General features: G+C 38.6%; 1 protein-coding gene and 1 pseudogene across 7 annotated transcripts in view; one reads left to right on the top strand and one right to left on the bottom strand.

Moving 5' to 3' along the window:
- Positions 1-24474, top strand: part of ZFAND6 (zinc finger AN1-type containing 6) — a 56168-nt gene that overhangs the window by 17162 nt on the left and 14532 nt on the right. For 4 of the 7 annotated variants that reach the window (XM_002749206.5, XM_054257297.2, XM_035303998.3 and 1 more), the window contains exon 2: positions 8534-8696. The exons of the other annotated variants lie outside the window; for them this stretch is intronic. The gene's annotated coding sequence lies outside the window, so the exon portion shown is untranslated. The remainder of the gene's footprint in view (positions 1-8533; positions 8697-24474) is intronic. 7 annotated transcript variants of the gene reach the window in all.
- Positions 20507-21003, bottom strand: LOC100409254 (small nuclear ribonucleoprotein Sm D2 pseudogene; annotated as a pseudogene).

Here is a 24474-nt window from a genome sequence, read left to right as displayed (position 1 = left end):
ACCAGCTATTTGCAGTTCCTTCTTCTAAGGCATACTCAAAACTTGCTGCCTGTCTAAAAATGCTCTAAGGGAAACAAACATTAAAAAAAAAGAAGTATTTCTGACAATTTTTTGGAAGACTTTGAAAAGGGATGTAATATACTTTTGCATCCCCAGAATGTAAGAAGATAAAATAATCAGACACAGAGTAAAGGTAGTTTTCTTTATGCATATAGTTTTGAATTTCAAAGCTTTTGAAAGCTTGAGACCACCACTGTGTAGTAGGAAGATGAGGCAAAGTACAAAAGTACTTTTTAAGCTGTTTGAAATGTTAACTCCTTAAATAGCTATTGGCCTGGACCTTGTGCTCATTCTGCATCCAGGTGTATAAAGCACCTACCTGTGAACAAGAGTCAAATAACTTCTACTGAGTAACTTCTACATAGGGTAGAGAGGCTACATAGATTCTTTTGCATCAAATACTATATCATCAAAAAAATTAAATACTGCAGCCAATATTACTCACACATAAAATTGACATAAACTGAAAAATAGTTGATTTGGAATCATTTTTATTTAAAATATTTTATCTTTATCCTCTGTGCCATTCCCCCTCTAACGTATTTTAAACCAGAAGGAACTCTATTGGACCAGAAAAAGTAGCGTTTCCATTCATAGCTTTGAAGGCAACTTGGTAGTAAAGGAAAAAGATCAAATTGATGGAACTTTTGAAATACAGGTAATTATTACCAATATTTGTTTCTTTGAAGGGATTGAATTCTTAACTATAGTTGGGAATTAAAGGTAATTATAAGCATAAAAATCCATAAATTACCCATTATAAGGACAGGAGTGTTGTTTTTTTTTTCTAATCACAATTTTTTTAGAGGCAGGAAGTGCCGTACTGCTCTCAAAACTTAATGTGGCATTATTTACTATCCAAAATAGTGCTTTGCTATGTTTTTTCTTTTCAACTTTTATTTTAGATACAGGGGTACATGTGCAAGTTTTACAAGGATAAATTGCATGTCACTGTGGTTTGTTGTATGAACGATACCATCACTCAGTGAACATAGTATCTGATAGGTATTAATAGTTTTTCAACACTCATCCCTCCCAACCCCTCTCTCTAATAGTCTCTAGTGTTTATTGTTCCCATCTTTATGTCCTTGTTTACTCAGTACTCAGCTCCCACATATAAGTGAAAACATGTATTTGATTTTCTATTCCTGCATTAATTCACTTAGGATAATGGCCTCCAGCTCCATCCATGTTGCTACAAAGAACATGATTTTGTTCTTTTTTATGGCTGCATAGTATCCTGTAACGTATGTACCACATTTTCTTTATCTAGTCTACTGTTGATGGGCACCTAGATTGATTCTTTGTCATTATGAATTGTGCTGTCAAGAATGTATGAGTTCACATGTCTTTTTGGTAGAATGATTTATTTTTCTTTGGGTATGTTTATACCCAGTAATGGGATTGCTGGGTCTAATGGCAGTTGTGTTTTACATTCTTTGAGAAATCTCCAAACTGCTTTCCACAGTGGCTGAACACCAACAGTGTATAAGCATTTAATTTTCTCTGAAACCTCTCCAACATGTCATTTTTTTGACTTTTTAATAATAGCCATTCTGACTGGTGTAAGATGATATTGTGATTTTGATTTGCATTTCTCTAATGATTAGTGATGGTGATGTTGAGCATTTTTTTAATGTATTGGCTGTATTTATGTCTTCTTTTGCGAAGTATCTGTTCATGTCCTTTGCTCATTTTTTAATGGGATTATTTGTTTCTTAATTGTTTTTTAGATTCTGGATATTAGACCTTTGTCAGATATATAGTGAATATTTTCTCCTGTTCTGTAGATTATCTGTTTACTTGGTTCTTTCTTTTGGTACATATTAAATAATGAAAATGTAAAATAATGACTTATTTAATAGATTTTAAATGTTACAATAATTTGAATGTTACATAATTTGAAAATTAATGTTTTACTTAGCTTTGAGAAATAGAAATACAACCTTTTTTTTTTTTTTTTTTTTTTTGAGACAGAGTCTCGCTCAGCTGCCTAGGCTGGAGTGTAGTTGCGCAATCTTGGCTCACTGCAATCTCCGCCTCCCAGGTTCAAGCAATTCTCCTGCCTCAGCCTCCCAAGTAGCTCGGATTATAGGCACCCACTGTCATGCCCAGCTGATTTTTGCATTTTAGTAGAGACGGGCTTCACAGTGTTGGGCAGGCTGGTCTCAGCCTCCTGACCTCGGGTGATACGCCCGCCTTAGCCTCCCAAAGTGCTAGGATTACAGGCGTGAGCTACCACACCCAGCCTACACAACTGTTTTTCTTAAATTGTGTAGATAATTGTGCCACGTACAGTGGCTTACCCCTATTTTCCGGCTGAGGTTGATCTCGGGTAACTGAAACAGCTGACAATGAAATTGTGGAGGTATTAGGTCATTCTTGCATTACAATAAAGAAATACCTGAGACTGAATATAAAGAAAAGAGATTTAATTGGCTTATGGTTCTGCAGGCTGTGTAGGAAGCATGGCATCAGGCATCTGCTCAGCTTCTGATCATACCTCAGGAAGCTTGCAATCACTGTGGAAGGCAAAGGGGGTACTGGCACATTACGTGACAAAAGCCAGGAGCTAAAGAGAGAGTGGATTTGGGGAGGTGCCACATACTTTTAAACAACCAGATCTTGTGAAAACTCACTATTGCAAGGACAGCACCAAGGGGATGGTGTTAAGCCATTCACGAGAACTTCCCTATCCCCATGATCCAGTCACCTCCCATCAGGCTCCACCTTTGATACTGGGGAGTTCACCATGAGATTTGGGTGGGGACAAATATACAAACTCTATCGGTGGCTAAAGGGGGGCTGCTGTAAGAGTATCTTTTCTCTCAATGAATACTAAATCTCAAGAGCTGCAGGACTTTATAAAATACATTTATTTTTCATAGAAAAATTTATCCTTTGCAGACTGTTTAAAATGAAAACCTACACCGAAAAGGTGACATTGATTGCCTAAAATAATTGTTTTAATAACGAATTTTTATTGAGTTGGGTTCATAAAGCCTAGTGAGGTAGTCAAACTAGTTACATAGTCAGATGAGTTTGCAAAGTACTATAAAATGGTCCTTTTCTGGAGGAAACTCATACTTTTTGATAAAATTAGGGAATATAAATATTTCCTGTCTGGTAAGTCAGTGTTAAAGACTTTAGACAAATTTAATGGAACTTAATTGAACAAAAGGCGATTCTGGAACCAAGGGGCTCCCAGAATCAGAACAGTTCAGAAGAGCTCCAGAGTGTACCGCATTATCAGATAACATTTATGGTCAGAAAAAGGAAAGTGACATACAGCAAAGGGAAATGAGATACAGTAACAGCTGGTTTGGTTATAGCTCAGCCTTTGCCTTATCTGAACACAGTCTGAACAGTTGGCCACCTGTGATTTGGCTGAAACTTGGCTACTGTGATTGGCTGAGACTTAGCTACTTGTTACAAGAGTAGGTTACAGTCTGCTTACACATCAAGTTAGCTTTATAGTTCATTATGTAGGGAGAAACTTTGGGCCAACCTAAAATATGGATGGAGGTAGCCTTGGGCCAGACTTAATCCAGTTTGTCAGGATCATATATTACTGAGTGCCAAATTGTGTTTTGTTACAGATGATTGCTGTAGAAGTTCAAGTGGGGAGAACTATAAGTTAAGATAATAAGAAAATTAGAAAAAGTAAAATCTCAGACATTCCTTAAAGGTTTGTCAGGAGTTTTTGCCAGGTGCTCTGTAGTGAATATGTAATGTACTTTGCCAGCTTTTAATTGGCATTAGAGTTTTGTTTAGAGTGAGAGGTTTTTAAAAATATTTTCCATATATGTTATTGATTGCTTTTGGTTTGGTTCTGTTTTGCTACCTGGCATAATCAGAAAATAACTTGATTTGGGCTGGGCACGATAGCTCACGCCTGTAATCCCAGCACTTTGGGAGGCCAAGGCACGCGAATCACCTGAGGTCAGGAGTTCGAGACCAGCCTGACCAATATGGTAAAACCCCGTCTCTGCTAAAAATACAAAATTATTTTAGGTTGCAGTGAGCTGAGATCACGCCATTGCACTCCAGCCTGGACAACAAGAGCGAAACTTCATCTCAAAAAAAAAAAAGAAAGAAAGAAAATAATTTGGAGTTTTTAGCAGGGAGACACACTTGCTACTGTCTTTTCAATGGAAGAATAGCAGTGCTTTATTGGAGAAGTCTTGTCTCTGTTCTTTAGTTCCAGTGTAGTTTTGGGAAGGGTGCAGTAGAATAACAAGATTGGGAGAAGGCAGACATTCACCTGATTTAGATTTGTGATTCATACCTTATGATCGGTGGAATGGTACATGTCATTTGGCACTTATATTTGGTGTTTTAAACTGGGTCACTATTATAGCTCATTTAATAGATCATCATAAATCAGTTTAGACTGCTGTTGGATTGGAGTTTGTGTGTGTGTGGAGATAAGATAAGGAATTTGGTTCTTTTAGGTATTTAGAATCCTTGGAACATCAGGTTCTAATATTTACCAGATTTTATTTTCAAATCAAATTTATAGAAAGTTAAAATATAGTACACATAAATTCTATCCCAACCCTTCGGCTGCCAACTGGACTAGTCCTCGTACTAGTCTGTGGCCTGTTAGAAACCTGGCTGCACAGCAGGAGGTGAGCGCATGAGAGCAGGCGTTACTGCTTGGGCTCTGCCTTTTGTCAGATCAGCAACACTGGATTCTCATGGGAGTGCAAACCCTCTTGAGAACTTCCCATGTGAGGGATCTAACTTACACACTCCTTAATGAGAACCTAAGGCCTGATGATCTGAAGTAGAACAGTTTCATTCTGAAATCATCCCCCCTGCCCCCCCACCCATGGAAAAATTGTTTTCCATGAAACTAGTCCCCAGACCTCTTAGCAAAATTAACCCATTGTTAACATTCTATGCTATTTACTTATTCATTCTCTGTCATATTTGTTTCTGAATCTTTTGAGATTAAGTTGCATACATCGTGTTCCTTTGCCATGTGATACTTCAATTTATAGTTTCTAAGAACAAGGACATTCTCTTGTATAACTACATTACAGTTACTAAATTAAGGAAATACTCAATTATCTAATACACAGTCCACATTCAGATTTTACTAGTTTTCCCAATAATGTTCTTCTTTTTTTTTTTTTTTTTTTTTTTGGTGAGATGCAGTTTTGTTCTTGTCTAGCCTGCTGCGATCTTGGGTCACTGCAACCTCTGCCTCCCAGGTTCAAGGGATTCTCTGGCCTCAGCCTCCTGAGTAACTGGGATTACAAGCCTGCCAACATGCCCGGCTCATTTTTGTGTTTTTAGTAGAGATGGGGTTTTGCCATGTTGGCGAGGCTGGTCTTGAACTGTTGACCTCAGGTGATCCACCCGCCTTGGCCTCCCAAAGTGCTGGGATTACAGATGTTAGCCCAATAATGTTCTTTAATGATTTTTTTTATTTTCCTGTCCCAAATCCAAACCATAATGATGCATTGCATTTAGTTGCCACATCTCTTTATTCTTCTTTAATCAGGAATATTTCTTAAGCCTTTCTTTGTATTTAGTGACATTGACATTTTTGAAGAGAGTGACAGACCATTTATTTGTAGAATTCCAGCATATCGGATGTGTCCTCGGGATGAAATTTAGGATATGTTTTTGGCAGGAATGTTACAACTGTCGTGTGTTTTTCAGTGCATCACATTAGGAGGCACATGTCCACTTGTTCCCTTATCAGTGATACTTACTTAGATCTTTAGGTTAATGTGATACCTGCTAGGTTCCTCCTCTACTTAAGTTTGTATTTTTCCTTCTGTAATCATAATTTGTGGGGAGATAACTATTAGACTCAGGATATACCAGTCCTCATCAAACTTTCATTCACAAAGAGCTTTAACATTCTTTGGTAACTTCATCTGAACCAAGTTATTTTATAATGGTGATAATTCAGATATTTAATTGGGTTTAGATATTTAACCAGGTTTAGGTATTCAGTTGCACCAGCTCGGTACAGCTCAAACCAGCAACTTCTTTGAGCTGTTGGATTCCTTAGCATTATAAAGTGCTTTGTGTTGAACAAAAATGTCTCCTGAGACTTTTATACACTGTTTCAAGTTCTGTACTCTGTACCACATGAGATGAGGCTGCTTTTTTGTCTCTCTCTAACTGCCCTTCAAAATGTGTTCTTTTTTGTCTTTTCAGTAGGTTACTTGCTTCAATTTCATATAGTCACTTCTTGTAAGAGATGGCTTTCCTGATTTTTTTTTTTTTTTAAAGACGGAGCTCACTCTGTTGCCCAGGCTAGAGGGCAGTGGCAGGATCTTGGCTCACTGCAACATCCGCCTCCCGGGTTCAAGCGATTCTCCTGCCTCTCAGCCTCCTGAGTAGCTGGGACTACAGGCATGTGCCACTATGCCCGGCTAATTTTCTGTATTTTTAGTAGAGACAGGGTTTCACTGTGTTAGCCAGGATGGTTGGTCTCAATATCCTAACCTCGTGATCCACCCACCTCAGCCTCCCAGAGTGCTAGGATTACAGGCATGAGCCACCATGCCCTGCCAGCCTTCCTGGATTTATAACCATCTTGTTGGTTTTCTGATAACACTCATTCATCAGTATCACACTTAACATAGGCCCTAACTCTGCCACTTAACTAGCTTTGTGATCTTGAACAAGTTCCCAGCGTCTCCAAACCTGTTTTATTATCTGTAAAGAGTTGGTAATAGTAGCACCTGACTTTTAAGGATGGAATGAGGATTAAGTATGCGTGTAAAGCTCTCATTGGTGTCTGTTACATCATAAACACCTATAAAATGTTTATCATTATTATACAGAAAGCATGCTTCTGTTTTATAGCCCAAGATGGGTACAGTTTATGTTTTAGCAGTTGTATTGTACTGCATACTCATTTAAGCCTGTGGTGAAATCAAAGTTTTAATCAGTTTTACTGAAGCAAAGTTGGACTCCTGGAGAAATATTTTAACTTGTAATGATAGAATACCTTTCATAAAACTCTTATGAGATTTTGAAATATTTTAAAAATATTTACAGTATAAGTCAATTCTGCAGAAACAGTTATTTTGAATAAACTCCAAAGCATCAAGTTGTCTCTTATAGCATAACAAATGTTAAATATCTCAGCATTAAATAGTTTTAAAATTAGTCTATGAAATTGGGAGTGTTTGGTTGCAATAGTGAGTTTTCACAAGATCTGGTTGTTTAAAAGTATGTGGCACCTCCCCCACCCCACTCTCTCTTTAGCTCCTGGCTTTTGTCACATAATATGCCAGTACCCCCTTTGCCTTCCACAGTGATTGCAAGCTTCCTGAGGTATGATCAGAAGCTGAGCCACCACACCTGGCATGTGTCAGATTTTTAAATGGCACTTTATTTTTATCTAGGAATATAAATTTTTTTAAAAAAATTAAATCTTTTGGCTCGGTGCCGTGGCTCATGCCTGTAATCCCAGCACTTCGGGAGGCCGAGGTAGGTGGATCACCTGAGATCAGGAGTTCGAGACCAGCCCTGCCAACGTAATGAAACCCTGTCTCTACTGAAAATAGAAAAATTAGCCAGGCGTTCGGGGGTAGGTACCTATAGTGCCAGCTTCTCCGGAGGCTGAGGCAGGAGAGTTGGTTGAACCTGGGAGGTAGAGGTTGCAGTGAGCCGAGGTCGCACCATTGCACTCCAGCCTGGGCAACAAGAATGAAATTCTGTCTCAAAGAAAAAAAAATTTAAGTCTTTTAAATTAAAATCTTTATTTCTGTAGTGCAAATTGTCATTTGATTCCCTGTGTAATACATATTTGCTAATGGGAAAGCGAAATCAATATTTTTTATCTTTTAATTATAGTTAGTTCCTAACATATAGACCTTCTGTATTTTTGGTATTTTGAAAGTTCAGTTTAGGAAGATAAATTTGTTTTTTAAATGTGAATGAGGTTTTATTTTCTAGGCAAGACTTCTAATACTTGATTTAACCTGTAGCAATAATGGTACTGTAGAAATTTGAATCTGTCAAGTATTGTGCTATAAATATAAACCATAGAAAATATCAGCAACATGGCTCCTCCTGCTGTCACAGTAGGACTAAGGATCTCATTCTCCCTAATCAGGTGCTATGATGTGGTTATACTTGGGACTAAAGGCACTCCACCGACTCTGTAAAAGTGTTCTTTAGTTGGTAGCTGTTTAAATTAATTGGCTAAACTTAAGGAAAACAGAAAAATACCTACTTTTGCTTACTTTGGATAAATTGATTGTATAAAGTAATCCTTAACCTAGTTTGTGGCCAGGCATAGAAAATCTATGGGTTAGTTATATGCATATTGTTACATGAGTGTCAAATACCAATTGGAATGGTATTTTTCAGTTTTTCTTTAACAACCCTTATTTACCTAGCTATAATAGTGAAAGCATTCCTTAAAATTTTAGTTGATCAAAATGTGCATAAATTTTATATGTCTCAACTCTGTTTCGTGTTAAATGTGTTACAGGAATGAATCTGAAGTCTGCTGCAGTAAAACACTGAAGGCTTTAAAATGTTTTCTTGCATAAAACTCAAAACTTTTAAGTAGCTGCTTATGAGGATAGGGAAGGCAGAAAGCTAATGTCTGTCTCAAGATACAGGACAGCTGTTTGCTCATCAACCTCAACTGTGTGAGTAGAGACTTAAGCCTGTAACCCTATGTAATTGGACATAGTAACTTAATTTTTTTTTTTAATTTAAAATGCTTGAAGATACACTAAGTCATCATGATGAGATATTTTTAGGGTGTATTTTTTTCTGGTGGGTAGGATACTGAAGGTGGAGTGGGTGGTAGATTTTCATTTATATAATATTTTGTGTAATAACATTTATAACTAATGTTATTAGTGGTCATGTATCTTTTTTCAGAATTATTCTAAGCATTGGAATCTGCATTACTAATTGTGTTATTGTGAAGCAAAAGATAATTCTTTAGATTGCTGTTTGTTTTGCAGTTGATTTCAGCCATTTAAAGTTAATATTTTGACCAGAGAAGCCTAAAAAAAATTGCTTGGGATTATGATGTTTGATTTAATATAGAAAATTGCCTCGGGAAATAATTTAAATTATAATTTTAAAAGTTAATATTTAAAAAAATAGCTTTATTTAATCAAAGCATATATCAAAACACAAGCACCCTTGTTCCCTAAATCCAATTGAAAGTTTTTTAAATTTGCCAAATTTTTTTTTGTTAAAGTGCTTTGACTAACTGAAAACCCTTTCGAAGAAAAAAATTCTCCTTTTCCTTTCTCTGATTTATCACCTTAAGAATCCATGGCAGGGTGGTGCTTGTTATTTTTCTACCCTCCTCCCCCCACTTTTTCTTTATGGATTTAGAAGTGAGATTCTTAATTGGATGTTTTTTCTCTCTCTTTAGAAGAATGCATTGTTTGTACAGATGGAGTGATTAAATTATAGAGCATTGTATTGAGCAAAATGATGAGCATGTAGACAGAGACTTATAAAATCTTGTTAACTGTTCACTGAGGCATGGAGTAGAAGGAATGTTACGTAGTGTAGTTGCATTAAAATGAAATTACTTTCTCTTTCATAACACAAATGTGTTGACTGAAGGAAAATAAAAATGGAATCAGTGAATGAGAAAACATTTAGAAAACATGTAAAGAATGCATATTGAATATGGATTTTTTTTTTTTTTTTTTTTTTTGAGACGGAGTCTCACTCTGTCTAGGAGTGCAGTGGCACAGTTTCGGCTCACTGCAACCTCTGACTCCCAGGTTCAAGTAATTCTCTTATTTCAGCCTTCTGAGTAGTATGTCAGCCTTTTGAGTAGCTGGGACTACTGGCATGTACTACCATGCCTGGCTAATTTTTTTGTATTTTTAGTAGAGGGGGGTTTTCACCATGTTGGTCAGGCTGGTCTCAAACTCCTGACCTCAAATGATCCACCTGGCTTGGCCTCCTGCCTCCCAAAATGCTGGGATTACAGGTGTGAGCCACCATGCCTGGCCGAATATGGATATTCTTAATGAAAGTAGTCAAAGGATACATGGCAGAATTGGGGAGATACATGTTGTTGCATTCAAAACTAGTGAAAAACCCAAAGGTTTCACTTTACCCATTATTTTCTTTTGTATATTGGTCAATAGATATGTAACACGGTGTATATCTACAGAGGTTATCTAGTTCCTAATCTTTCAATAGTTCTAGAGAATAAATATTTATAATCTTGTTTAATGATGACAAGCCTCACTTTAGTGCAGTGGGTCTGTAATCCGAAATTTAATTCTTAATTTACAGCCATTTGGCATTTCCCTTGTAAAGCAAAATTTTAATTTGATGCTGCTATTTTGTGTACAAGTACTTCAGCACCCTTCCCTCCTCTTTTTTAATTAGTGTCAAAAATAAAGAAAATTCAAGGTGAGAGAAGCCTTTGGAACATACTAATGAAACTTTGATTTTTAAAATGAGATTAGGCAGAAAGAACACATAACAGGAAAGAGAGTTGCTTTTATCGCTGTAGAGGGTTTAGGGGGAAATTGCATGGTAGTAAATTGGTCCCAAATTTCTTTTTATCTCTCTGAGATGATTCTCTGTGTTCTGTTCTATATTACTCTTCTCTCAAGGGGGTAAAATGCTTCAGAAGCTAATTAACTTTACTCAGATAGAACGTACATGTAGGAATATGTGTACACCATATATCAAACTCTTCTGCTTTATTCCCTCTGCCTTGCTCTACCCTTTACCTTACCACAATAGTATAGGCTTCTCATTGATCCTGTACCCAATTCTATCATTTAGTTTTGCTTAGATTTGTAAATGTATTTTATGGTTGTATAATACAGTATGATTAAAATGAATTTCCTGGGCCATGTAAGGCCATGTAACGTGGTTATGTGCACAGGCTGTAGAGTCTGGCTCCCTGAGTTCAAATCCTAGCTGTCCTTCCTAACATCTCTGTGATACTGAGCAAATTTCTTAAAACCTTCCTGGGCCTCAGTTGTGTATTCTTTAAAATGGGTACAGTAATAATTTGCTGCCTGATGGGATGTTGTGAGGTTGAGTGAGTCATCAATGCTTGCAAATTTTATTATCATTACTAAGCCCATTTGCTCTTTGAGAGGAGGAATACTAGGTAGCATATTATGAATGCTCGAAGTAGTAGATTTCAAGACTTTAGGATTAAGAATTTGAACATCACAAAGTAGGGTATTTTCAAATAAGGTATCATGAGAAACATCTCCAGAACAGTAGAATAGAAACCTTTACTCCCGGCTGGGTCATGCCTGTAATCTCAGCACTTTGGGAGGCTGAGGCGGGCAGATCACGAGGTCAGGTGTTCAAGACTGGTTTGGCCAACATGATTGAACCCTGTCTCCACTGAAGATACAAAAAATTAGCTGGCGGTGGCTCAAGCCTGTAATCCTAGCACTTTGGGAGGCCGAAACGGGTGGATCACGAGGTCAACAGATCGAGACCATCCTGGTCAACATGGTGAAACCCCGTCTCTACTAAAAATACAAAAAATTAGCTGGGCATGGTGGCGCGTGCCTGTAATCCCAGCTACTCGGGAGGCTGAGGCAGGAGAATTGCCTGAACTCAGGGGGCGGAGGTTGCAGTGAGCCGAGATCACGCCATTGCACTCCAGCCTGGGTAACAAGAGCGAAACTCCGTCTCAAAAAAAAAAAAAAAAAAAAAAAAAAAAATTAGCTGGGCATGGTGATGCATGCCTGTAATCCCAGCTGCTGGGAAGCTGGGGCAGGAGAATTGCTTGAACCCAGGAGGTGGAGGTTGCAGTGAGCTGAGATCGTGTCATTGCCCTCCAGGCTGGGCGATGGGGTGAGACTCCATCCCCCCGCCCCCAAAAAAATCTTTACTCCTCTGCCTTCCTGTTCTCAATCTGCTATATTCTTTAGCCTTATTTAATATTCTCAGTAGCCACATGCGGCTGATATCTGCTAGATGGGACAACGCTTTTCTAGATAGTTGGTTTTACTAAGTAGTGTATTTGCATTAAACATGACATTTATTGATGACACAATTCTGTTTGTCTGGAACATGAAAGATTGGCTCTTGCATCAGATATAACTTCACAAATAAAGAGAAGGGGAAGCAAAAAATATTCCTTCAAGAATCTTGGTGAAGATTAGGTATATTTTCTCTGTGTTTTATGTAAAGTGATTTTTTTTTTTTTTGAGACAGAGTTTCGCTCTTGTTACCCAGGCTGGAGTGCAATGGCGCGATCTCAGCTCACCGCAACCTCCGCCTCCTGGGTTCAGGCAATTCTCCTGCCTCAGCCTCCTGAGTAGCTGGGATTACAGGCACGCGCCACCATGCCCAGCTAATTTTTTGTATTTTTAGTAGAGACGGGGTTTCACCATGTTGACCAGGATGGTCTCGATCTCTTGACCTCGTGATCCACCCGCCTCGGCCTCCCAAAGTGCTGGGATTACAGGCTTGAGCCACCGTGTTCACTGGATTCTCATCAGGGACCAGAACATATAGAAACAAATGCATTTTAACTAAGGAAAGATAAAAGGATTATTTAAAAAATCATTGGAAAATCATATGGAATTGAATTGCAAGTATGTAGCTTGGTACTTTTTATATGTCTGCTATTCTGTCTCTTCCCCACCCCAACCCATGACTTCAGATAGGTTCATTGGGTCAGTATTCATCCAGGTCTAATTAGCTTGTCTGGAGGGTTTATCCATGGTACTAAAAGGGCAGCAAGAGCTGAATTGCAGGATACAGATTGTCTTAGAAGGGAATTTTAGCAGGGAGGCAGTGAATGGCATGTGTGACTTCAGTTTCTTTAACTAATTGGAAAAGAGCATGTGTGAGAATGTTACCTCCCTCATACAGATTTGGTGAGGACTAAGTCAGATAATCTGTATAAAGTGCTTGGCCCAGGGCCTAGTACTTAATAATGAGTTGACGTTTCCATTGAGTGCTTACTCTAATACATACCTAATTATATAGTTTTTCCGACCTGATTTTTTTAATTTAGGGAAGAAATTTGAAGAACTTAGTAGGATAAATTGGTGACTTGGGGATATTTCTCAGAACATCTCAATTCAGAATGTGGTAACTGCCTAACTGAATTTCAACTCTCATAACTAGTGGCCTAGATATACTCTAAAGTGTTCATGATATAGTATATCAACCCTACCTCAGATTGGCTTACTGTTGAACATTGTTGAATTTGCTCTCAAGAACTTAGAATGTGTCTGGATTTTTTTTAGCCATTTGAACCCCTTTATTTAAGTGAAATCTTTTACAGAAACCAGATATGTAAAAATACCAAAAACAAACCATTCTCTTTGAAGCAGAGATTTATAACCCATTCTGCCTTCTCAATCCGCTTTCTCCCTACCCTTTTCTTTTTTTTTTTTTTTTTTTGAGACGGAGTTTTGCTCTTGTTACTCAGGCTGAAGTGCAATGGCGCGATCTCGGCGCACCGCAACCTCCGCCTCCTAGGTTCAGACAGTTCTCCTACCTCAGCCTCCTGAGTAGCTGGGATTACAGGCACGTGCCACCATGCCCAGCTAATTTTTTTGTATTTTTAGTAGAGCCGGGGTTTCACCATGTTGACCAGGATGGTCTTGATCTCTTGACCTCGTGATCCACCCACCTCGGCCTCCCAAAGTGTTGGGATTACAGGTGTGAGCCACTGCGCCCAGCCTCTCCCTACCCTTTTCTTCTGCCTCAGCAACCCTTGAAAAATCAAAAGGACACTAAGAGGAATAAATTTTATAAAGGATTGCCTAGATGATAAGCTTGAATAAGTTCATTATTATTAGTATTTTTTTGAGAGATAGAGTCTTGCTCTGACACTCATGCAGGGGTGCAGTGGTGCGATCTCAGCTCACTGCAGTCTCAATTTCTTAAGCTCAAGCAATACTCCCACCTTTGCCTCCTGAGTAGCTCAGACCACAGGTGTGCACCACCACACCCAGCTAATTTTTAAATATTTTGTAGAGATGAGGATCTCACTGTGTTGCCTGGGCTGGTCTTGAACTCCTCACATCAAGCAGTCCTCTTGCCTTGGACTCCCAGAATGTTGGGATTACACATGTGAGCCACTGCCCCTGGCCAGATTTTATTTTTATCTTTGGCTCCATGAAGGCTGGCTGTTAACTGAAGTTGGCCATGAGGCTTGATTTATATTAGAACTAAAAACCCAGAAACTTATATTTGACTTTACAATTATTATTGCCCATGTCATGTTTTACTTATAAATAAACTGTAGATGAAATGCTCTTATATTATCTGGGGCAAGATTTCATTGTACTTTTCTGGAGTCATTGATTTTGTTTTTCCTAAGTAGTCATATTCTTTGCATTAGCTACCTGAAAGAATAGTCAAATGAATGGCTACTAATTAGCAAAGACATACATTTTATTTATTGACAGTATTTCTAACTTTTTTTTAAACCATTTTTCCTTGGATTGATTTTTGCTTGCTTGTAATATTATCATACAGCATGCATTTTAAAAATCACCTTGAATTCTTTTCAGATCAATTTAAAGTATATGAAAAACAGTAGTATTTTGTGAATAGCACTTGTGAAGCTTCCCTTTTCATTCTAAGGTTAGGATTCCCTGTTGCCTATGGGTTTAAGTTCAGACTCGTTAGCATGGATACACAGCTCTTTTGTGATGTGGCCTTATTTTGTGTCTAAGATCATTTCCCACTGTCCTATATTCAAGGCACACAGAATTCTCCCCTGCTAGACCACATACTTGCTTTTATCCCTGCTTTACAATTATAAATACTGAGCAAAAACCTGTGGTAAATTTCTGTTGCCAGTTATCCCAGAATAGGTGATACATCATTTTATAAACTTTTGAGAGGAGGAAATTAGAAACTATTCCATCACACTTTTAAGAAAAAAGCAGTGTCATCTCAGGTGGAAGTGAGGCCTACTCACAGATCTCCTAACAGGTGATTACTGTCTCTGTGGCAAGGAGGACTTTTATGAACCTGCCCTTTGTGAGCTGTGGGTAAATAAGGAGTCTTAGATTTATGACTGCAGCTACTATTAAATACCTGACAGTTTGCAGCTTTCTCTCTCATGATGAACTGTAGATATGTGACTTAAATAAGCTACACAATTCTGAACTGAGCTTTATATTGCAACATATGGGTTAAAAAAAATTTTTCACAAGCACTGTCCCATTTGATCCCTCAAAATCCTACGAGTTAGAAAGGACAGGCATCATAATACCTATCTTAGATGAAGTACTTTAGGACCAACCATTTATCTAAGTAGGAAGTGGCAGAATCACAACCAACTTGAAGATGAGTCAGGTCTTTTTTCTTTTTACTACACATCTATTTGTCCCAGTAGATACAGCTGTTGTTTTGCAGTGATTTATAGTCATACTTCCATTCATGATGCATTTCTTAGTCATCTCCACAAGGTGTGTTAAATTTTAAGGGAAAGAAAATCAGTTTCTGAAATACCTTGCAATCATTTCTGGTATCTGTTTTTGTATACTCTATGAAGTGAGAGTGGTATATTCTAAAACTTTGTGGTTTTGGTGCTTCTTAGCATTTTGTGGTTTCGTGGCTAATGAAGTTGTAATTTTGGAGTTAGATGTGATGTTTGTGCAGATACATGAAAATCAGACGTTAATATTTCTGTTCATGTACCTACATTGATCCTTGAGAGCAGAACTGTGTGTCCTAAATGTCTTTTATAGTACTTAATAGTTAGCAGAGTGATATGACCAGTAAATTTATCCAAGATATACTTGAAAAAAGAGCTGTGACAAAAGAAAGTAAAACTGGCTTACAGTCACAGAATTTTGCTGTGTCTTTCCTGATAATATTTCTAACCAAAATAGTTGTAAAATGATTTATTCATCCAGCATATATTTGAGTACCTCCTATGTGCCTGGTATTAATCTAGAGCAGGAATTGGCCAACTATGGCCCACTCACCAGATCCTTTCCAGTCACCCCTTACTATAAATAAAAGTTTTATTGAAACACAGCCATGCCTATTTGTTTACTTTTTGACTATTAAGGTGGAATTGAGTAGTTGTGACAGACTGTATGACCCACAAAGCCCAAAATATTTACTATTTGGTGCTCTAGAGAAAAAAATGTGCCAGTCCTAATTTAGAGTGCTGGGAATATAACTCTGAAAAAACTAAATCATTTTTCTGTTTTAAATTTGTTTTTTTGCTCTCATGTCATAGGCTTTTTGTTCTTAGAAACTTACTATTTGCTTGTTATTAACATTTTAATTCATGTTGAAAGACAATGTTGATTATTAACAGTAACTGTCAGTTGTTTTCCTCCGAATTTGTGTATCTTTTTCCTCAGTAGCCCTTTTCCCTGAAATGGGAGACTAATTAAGAGCTATGTGCCCAAAATCTCTGCAATAAGATTTAATAAAAATAATTTGTTTTATTTTCTCTTTTTGGAGTCTTGCTCTGTCACCCAGGCTGGAGTACAGTGGTATGATCTTGGCTCACTGCAGCCTCCATCTCCTGGGTTCAAGGACTTCTCCTGCCTCAGCCTCCTGAGTATCTGAGATTGCAGGCATGTGCCACCACGCCTGGCTAATTTTTGTATTTTGGGTAGAGATAGGGTTTCACCAGGTTGACCAGGCTGGTCTCGAACCCCTCACCTCAGTCTGCCTGCCTCGGCCTCCCAAAGTGCTGGGATTACCGGCATGAGTCACGGCGCCCACAGGCATCTTTGTTTAGTGCACAGATTATAGTCATAGGTAGCAGACCTTGCTGACAGACCTAGATCTCTTCTTAAACAGCAAATTCAATTTCTTTAAAAGGAGCCTTTCTGGTTTTTTGCCTTGTGATAAAGCCTTGGCTGCTAGTGGTGCTGTGCAGGTAAGGTGGCAGGGCAACTTCATTGATACATTCAATCAATATTGAATGCCTACCATTTACCAAGCATTAGTGAAAGCATCAGTGAGCAAAATCGACAAAATCCCTGCCATTACACAGGTAACATTTTAGCATAGGGACGACACAATATAAAATTAAGATTAGGATAAGGACGTTGAAGAAAAATAAAACTGGAATTGATGCTGGGGACAATTTTAAATAGGGTGGCAAGGAAAAAAGGTAACATCTGAGCAGAGACCTGAAGGAGGTGAAGAGCTTAGTTATAAGGATTTCTGGAAAGCAGAAGGAATAGCAAGTACAAAGACCTCAGACGGGAAAATACCTGTCATACCTGGCAGTGTGTATGGTAGGAAGAGGAGTAAAAGAGGAAGTCACATAATGGGGGACCAGATTATGAAGAGCCTTTAAGTCATGGTAAAGAATTTGGCTTCTAATACTTTTTAATTTGGGAAGCCACTGGAGGATTTTGAGTAAGCAAGCAGTGTGATTGGTTTAGATTTTAACAGGATCACTGGCTGCTATGTTGAAAATGAACTATACAGGGGCAAGAAGCAGGAATGTGTATGTACTAGAAACTGTGTTATCAATTATTGCATAAGAAATTAACCCAAAATTCATTGGCTTAAACAACAAATATTTATTATCTCACACAGTTTCTGTTGGGAGTGTAGAAGTGCCTCAGCTATATGGTTTTGGCTCAGGGTATTTCACAAGGTTGCAGTTCGCATGTCAGCCAAGGCTGCAGTCATCCAAAGACTTAATCAGGGCTAGAGAAGATCAGCTTCCTGGTTCACTCATATAGCTGTTGGCCAGAGACCTCAGATACTCATCACATGAGCCTCTCTTTGTGACATTGCTGTCAGCTTCTCCAGAGTGAGTTACCAAGAGAGAAAGCAAAGCAGAAAAAAACAGTGTCTCTTATGACCTAGACTTGGAAGGCATGCCATTACTTCCATGGTATTTTGTTGATCTCCCAGACCAACAGTGATACAGTGTGGGAAGGAACTGCATGAGGCCTGACTATGACTACCAGGAAGCTCAGGGAATTGGGGCAGGCCACCTTGGAGGCTGGCAACAAACAAAATGAGATTTAAAAATAAGATACACCATATATAGTAGATTTTAAACAAATACCTAGGAATATCTAAAAGATATGCAAGACCTTGTCACAGAACACTATAAAACATTATTACGAACCTAAAGGAGAACTAAATAAACTGAGAGATATAAAGCAGAATTGGCACGTTTGTAGATTCAACACAATTCCAATCAAAATTCCCTCCCCTCCCCTCCTCTCCCCTTCCCTCCCCTCGGCCTCCCAAAGCACTGGAATTACAGGGATGAGTGTTGGTGCGGGATCAGGTGTACTGTATTTTCAGTCTGAGGTTGGTGGAGTCACAGGTGTCACCTAAGGTGGGAATGCCAATAAGAAGTTTTCTAGAATCTGTCTTCAGATGCAAACAATACAGTGGTCTCTTGGTGATGTTTATCATTCCAGTATAAATTTATTGCAATACAGGATAAGTATATAGTAATATATTGCTATAAGGAAATTTTTCTCCTAAGTTTCTTAATAAAGTTTTCTTATAAGTGGGAAGGGCTCATCGTACCACTCTGTGCTACAGTACTAGTTCAGAGTTCAACGTGCATTCTTATTTAACTCAAGATGTATTTTTTTTCTTCTCTTGAAATTAATAGTGAAGATCCCAAATTGAAAAGGCCAAAGATTGCTTATAAGATCAGTCAGGTAGCTCAAATTGAAGGTGGTCTTGAATTGGAGAGTGCCAGCTCTGCCTAATGGGGCCTTAGCTGATGAGTTTCAAACATGAGTCCAGTATTGTCAGATCTTCCTATTTTTCAACAGAAGAAATCTGGAAAAAAAAACTGCTATACAGGCTAGGTGTGTTGATACACCTGTAATCCCAGCATTTTGGGAGGCTGAGGCAGGTGGATCACCTGAGGTCAGGGGTTTGAGACCACCCTGGCCAACTTAGTGAACCCCTGTCTTTACTAAAAATACAAAACTTAACTGCACATGGTGGCACATGTCTGTATTCCCAGCTACATGGGAGGCTGAGGCAGGAGAATCACTTGAACCTGGGAGGCAAAAATTGCAGTGAGCCGAGATTATGCACTTCATCCTAGGCAACAAAAACGAAACTCTGTCTCAAAACAAAAACAAAAAACTGCTATGCAGAGAAACTGCAAAGCACAGTCTGTACAGTAGTCCAAAATCTCTATACGTTTAATCGTTTAATCGCAGTGAATAGCATTCATCCCAAGTGTTTGTATCAAGTTATACTTTCTGATGTGTTGGCTTTATGATCATTCCTGGATTTTTTTTTTTTTGAGACAGAGTCTCACCCTGTCCCCCAGGCTGGAGTATAGTGGTGCGATCTCAGCTCACTGCAACCTCTGCCTCTAGGGTTCAAGCAGTTTCCCTGCCTCAGTCTCCTAAGTAGCTGGGATTACAGACATGTGCCACCACGCCCGGCTAATTTTTGTATTTTTAGTAGAGGTGGGGTTCCACCATGTTGGTCAGGCTGGTCTCGAACTCTGGACCTCGTGATCTGCCCACCTTGGCCTTCTAAAGTGCTGGGATTACAGGCATGAGCCACTGTGCCCTGCTGGATTTTCTTTCTTTCTGTTTTTTCAGACGGAGTCTTGCTCTCTTGTCAGGCTGGTGTGTACTGGTGCGATCTTGGCTCACTGCAACCTCTGCCACCTGAATAGTTGGGACTGCAGGCACATGCCACCATGCCTGGCTAATTATTATTATTTTTTTTTTGGAGACAGAATCTTGCTCCGTTGCCAGGCTGGAGTGCAGTGGCACGATCTTGGATCACTGCAACCTCCACTTCCTGGGTTCAAGTGATTCTCCTGCCCCAGCCTCTGCAGTAGCTGGGACTACAGGTGCACGCCACCACGCCTTTAATTTTTGTATTTTTAGTAGCGATGGGGTTTCACCATGTTGGGCAGGATGCTCTTATCTCTTGACCTCATGATCTGCCCACCTCAGCATCCCGAAGTGCTGGGATTATAGGCGTGAGCCACCTTGCCTGGCCAGATTTTTGTATGTTTTTAGTAGAGACGGGGTTTCACCATGTTGGCCAGGATGGCCTGGATCTCTTGACCTCGTGATCCGCCTGCCTTGGCCTCCCAAAGCGCTGGGATTACAGGCATGAGCCATGGTGCCCGGGGATGGATTTTTTTTTTAATCATTGATGCAAAAAGTTTCCTGCTACCCCTTACCATCCCTCATGTCTGTTTATTACCCATATGATAGTTGGAGAAACAAAGGCTCAGAACTCTTGGAATTACTGCATGCAGCCAGGAAACACTAATCTCAGGCACCTATGCCAAGTTAGGTAATTCCTCTTTTCATCAATTAATTTAAAAAGTTATAGTGTACCATAAATCCTATTTTGCTCTCTTCTGGGATCCATTTGATACAATTGCAAAGAGAATTCACCTATTCTTAGTTTTTAGTTTTCTAGTGATTAAAAATAGGCAGAATGGCAGGAGCTTATCTTACCACTTTGTGTTGCTCTACTAGTTGAAAGTTTAATGTACATTCTTTTTTTTTTTTTTCCACTAGAAAAAAACACAGAGCTTTATTATTCTCAACATCAGCGGCAGCGGTCTCTGTAGGACAGGGGAGTGAGTTCTGTTGACTGACAGGGATAGGTGGCTCCTACTTGCCGGCGATAAGCGGATTCCGCAGGACCACGATGACCGAGTCCCCACGCAGGAACATCTTGGAGATGTAGCGGTCTTTGTTGACTGGCTTGGACTTCTTCTTGCCCTTGCCGCTCTTGGGTACCTCAGTCCACATCTCCTTCATGTTCTCCAGCACCATGTTGCAGTGCCTATCAAAGGCCTTCGCGCGGCCCAGGAGTTTCTTATTGTTGCGGCAGTTGATGAGCACTTGGGTGTTGTTCTTGACGGACTGCGTGAGCACAGAGAGTGGACCCGTGTTAAATTCCTCCTCCTCTCGCTTCTGCAGCTCCTCTGGGGTCATCTCACTCTTGGGCTTGTTGAGGAGGCTCATGTTGGTGGCTAAGCTCTCGGTTCACTCCGGTTTCCTCCGCGTTGCTCTTAATGTACATTCTTATTTAGCTAGACATGTTATGTGTATTTTTTTCTTCTCTTGAAATTGTTAGTAAAGATCCCAAATTGAAAAGGCCAATTTCAATTTGATCTTATAAGATTGCTTATAAGATCAGTCAGATAACTAAAATTGAAGGTGTTCTTGAGTTGGAGAGTACACGCTCTGCCTAATAGGGCCCTAGGTTTTTTTTTTTTTTTTTGAGACGGAGTTTCGCTCTTGTTACCCAGGCTGGAGTGCAATGGCGCAATCTCGGCTCACTGCAACCTCCACCTCCTGGGTTCAGGCAATTCTCCTGCCTCAGCTTCCCGAGTAGCTGGGATTACAGGCACGCGCCACCATGCGCAGCTAATTTTTTGTATTTTTAGTAGAGACGGGGTTTCACCATGTTGACCAGGATGGTCTCAATCTCTTGACCTCGTGATCCACCCGCCTCGGCCTCCCAAAGTGCTGGGATTACAGGCTTGAGCCACCGCGCCCGGCCGGCCCTAGGTTTTAATTTGGGGAACATGAGTCCAGTATTGCAGAATCTTCCTATTTTCAACAGAAGAAATCTGGAATTATATGATACTCCCCAAGTTTCGAATGCTGACAAGTAATTTTTAAAAAAGTAATAGTTACTGGCCAGTCAGATATGGCTATGGATCAGATTTAACTCAAGTTTGCTAGTTCACAATTTCTGGACAAATTCATCATTATAAATTATATTTTCTCACTATTTCTTTCTAGAGGAGGGAGAAAAAAATGAAATGAGAAAAAGTATGCATTCTGTAACTGCCTTGGGCTATTGGTCATTATTACTGAATAACTTTCATTATATAAATTATGAATATTGCACTGTGCCCTCTTAGGGAGTTGAAACATGGAAATTTAGTAACATGCCCAAGCTTTTACAGGTAATCAAGTGGCACAGCTGGGATTCCAGCCGCTGTCGAACTGACTCAAAGCCCATTCTGTTTTCATACACCATACTTTCTAGGGAAATTAGGCTGCATGGGTTAAATTATGTAGAGCATGAATGCTAGGTTGAGTACTCCTTTCTGGGACAATTATTATACAAAACAGAAGTAATTGATGAGAACCGGGAGTTTTAGGAGAATTTTAATAAATGGATTAGGAGGAGGGGTAGTAAACTTAAAAATAACCCAGGTGTGAAGCAGTGAGAACCACAGTTGGGATGGAAAATAAAAGAGCATGAGACATTTCAAAATAAAAATTATTGGAACACAGCGATTTACCTTTAGGGAAGGAAGCACAGGAAACTAGGTTTAATTGACATGTATGTACTGTTATAATTGAGTTTGTGTTGCATTCGTTACTATTCTTTTGTCAGAATTTTAATAATTGGTCATGAATTTTCTTTACAGTCTTAAAGCGTTTAATCTTGAATTTTTTATCCTCCTAAGAACTTCTTAGGTAAAAAGACATAAAGGGAAAACATTTTTTTCAAGAGCATGGTTATAGCTAATGAAAAGCTGCATAATATGTTAAGATTGAATAAATGAATGGAATTTAAAATGTAGACTTAAAGGGAAGTAATAAAAATCAATGAATGCTCAGAAAATTAAAGGTTTTCAGGGATGTGGTGGACTTTGGTAGTTCGTTCTCTCTCTCTTTTTTTTTTTTTTTGGATAAATCAAAAGACACTGACTTAGCAGCTTACCAGATAGGGGAACTTGGGCCAGTTACTAAGTCTTTTTGAGTGTCTTTTTTTTTTAAATAGGGATATCAACAGCGCCAATATCATAGGGTTCTTTAGTGGATTAAATGAAATATAAATAATAAAAACAGTTCCTGGCATATAGTAAACTCTGAATAACTGTTAAGTATTGTCTGGGATGTTAGAGGGAGTAATAGGTTGGGGATTTGATTATGAATATCATGAAGAGTCAGAAGTCACATTTTATGAATTTTCTCCAATTCAGACTTATTTATTATACAACACTAATCATTTTTAAAATCTCTGTCTCTTTGGATTTGTGGTTTTATAATACCACAATGCAGCAGTTAAGGAATTGTTCTGCCCTCTCTCCTCTTATCCCTTTTCCTCCCTGATCATTTGAATGCCAGACTGATTGCCCCAAAAAGGTATAGTAGCAAAGGGAGGGAGGCAAGACTTCCAGTTTCTTTGTAGCTACCCCATTTATGCCATTATACATTCAGATGAACTAACCCTTTTATGGTTTTTGGCGTTTTTCCGTCTTTCTGACTCCTCGTGTAAAGGTACATTTTATGGCCTAACGATTAATAAACAAGGTTGATTTTTTTTTTTTTTTTTAAGAAATATGTGAGAAATCCATTGTGCCTCTTGAGTTACGAAAATCATTGTTAATTTGATGTCGTGCAGGCAGTTTGCCTTGGGAAAATTGGTACCGTGTTACATGTTTTCAAAGTTTAATCTTACTGTTTTGAAGTAATTGTGATGAAAAGCTTAGTGGTCATATTGTACTTTCATCTATGACTTTTGAGGTTTTATAGAAATAGGATATTTATCTCTTTTACTGTTTGGTTGCCAGCCATATATTTATCAGTATCATTGGGAAAGTTACTTTAATTCCTCTCTTATACTTTAATGTTGTTAATTGGTGGTATAGCATAGTTGGTGGTTTAGACCTGAGTTCCTCAGTCTTTTTTCTCTATTTCTTCCCTAAGGAGCCTTTTTAGATTTTTTTTTTTTTTTCTGAGGTGGCCCCACCTTCAGAAAATTTTAACTCCAGAGAGATACTGCAGGTCTGTTTATGTATTTTATGTATATCTGTGTTTTATACAAGAGTAAATTTTTCTGCCCCTTTCCTCCAAAAATCAGTGTTCCTCCTTGAGAGGGCAAACTGTCTATATTGAGAGTGCACATTTTATAAGCAGTGGATTCTCAAAATTTGGTGTAAATACCCCAAAGTACTTTTGTGTATGAGAGTTTTATCTAGTGAAATTCATCATATTAAAAATTAAAGCTGAGAAAATTGTTTAAATACTAGTTTATTTTTAAATATTTTATGAAAAGTAACCACTTTCATTTCCCCCATATTTTTTAATGAGAAGAGTGGCATTGTTAACACATTTTTGCAGATTTTTAAAAAGTCTGCCTTAATAGCAAGATTCTAGTAGTTGCTTTGGCATTCAGTCTGTTACGGTGTTATAAAGAAAATCTGGGCTCGTATGTATTTGGAAAGAGTATTTTAATAACATTTTCAGATCATAGAGGTTCTTTGATATTACACCAAAACTTGACAGTTAATGGTTTCTTAAAGTATAGTTGCAATGTGAAATTGAAACCATACAAAACAAACTTGTTCAATCTGTGGCCAAACATAAATTCATAAACTTTCTTAAAACATTGTTTTTGTTTTAGCTCATCAGCTTTTGTTAGTATTAGAGTATTTTATATGTGGCCTAAGACAATTCTCCTTCTAGTGTGGCCCAGGGAAGCCAAAAGATTGGACACCTCTGATATAAAAGTTTT

This window comes from Callithrix jacchus, chromosome 6 (genome assembly GCF_049354715.1).
Source record: "Callithrix jacchus isolate 240 chromosome 6, calJac240_pri, whole genome shotgun sequence".
NCBI lineage: Eukaryota > Metazoa > Chordata > Mammalia > Primates > Cebidae > Callithrix > Callithrix jacchus.
The sequence above is the reverse complement of the archived record's forward strand: the minus strand, read 5'-3'. Positions and strand labels throughout refer to the sequence as shown.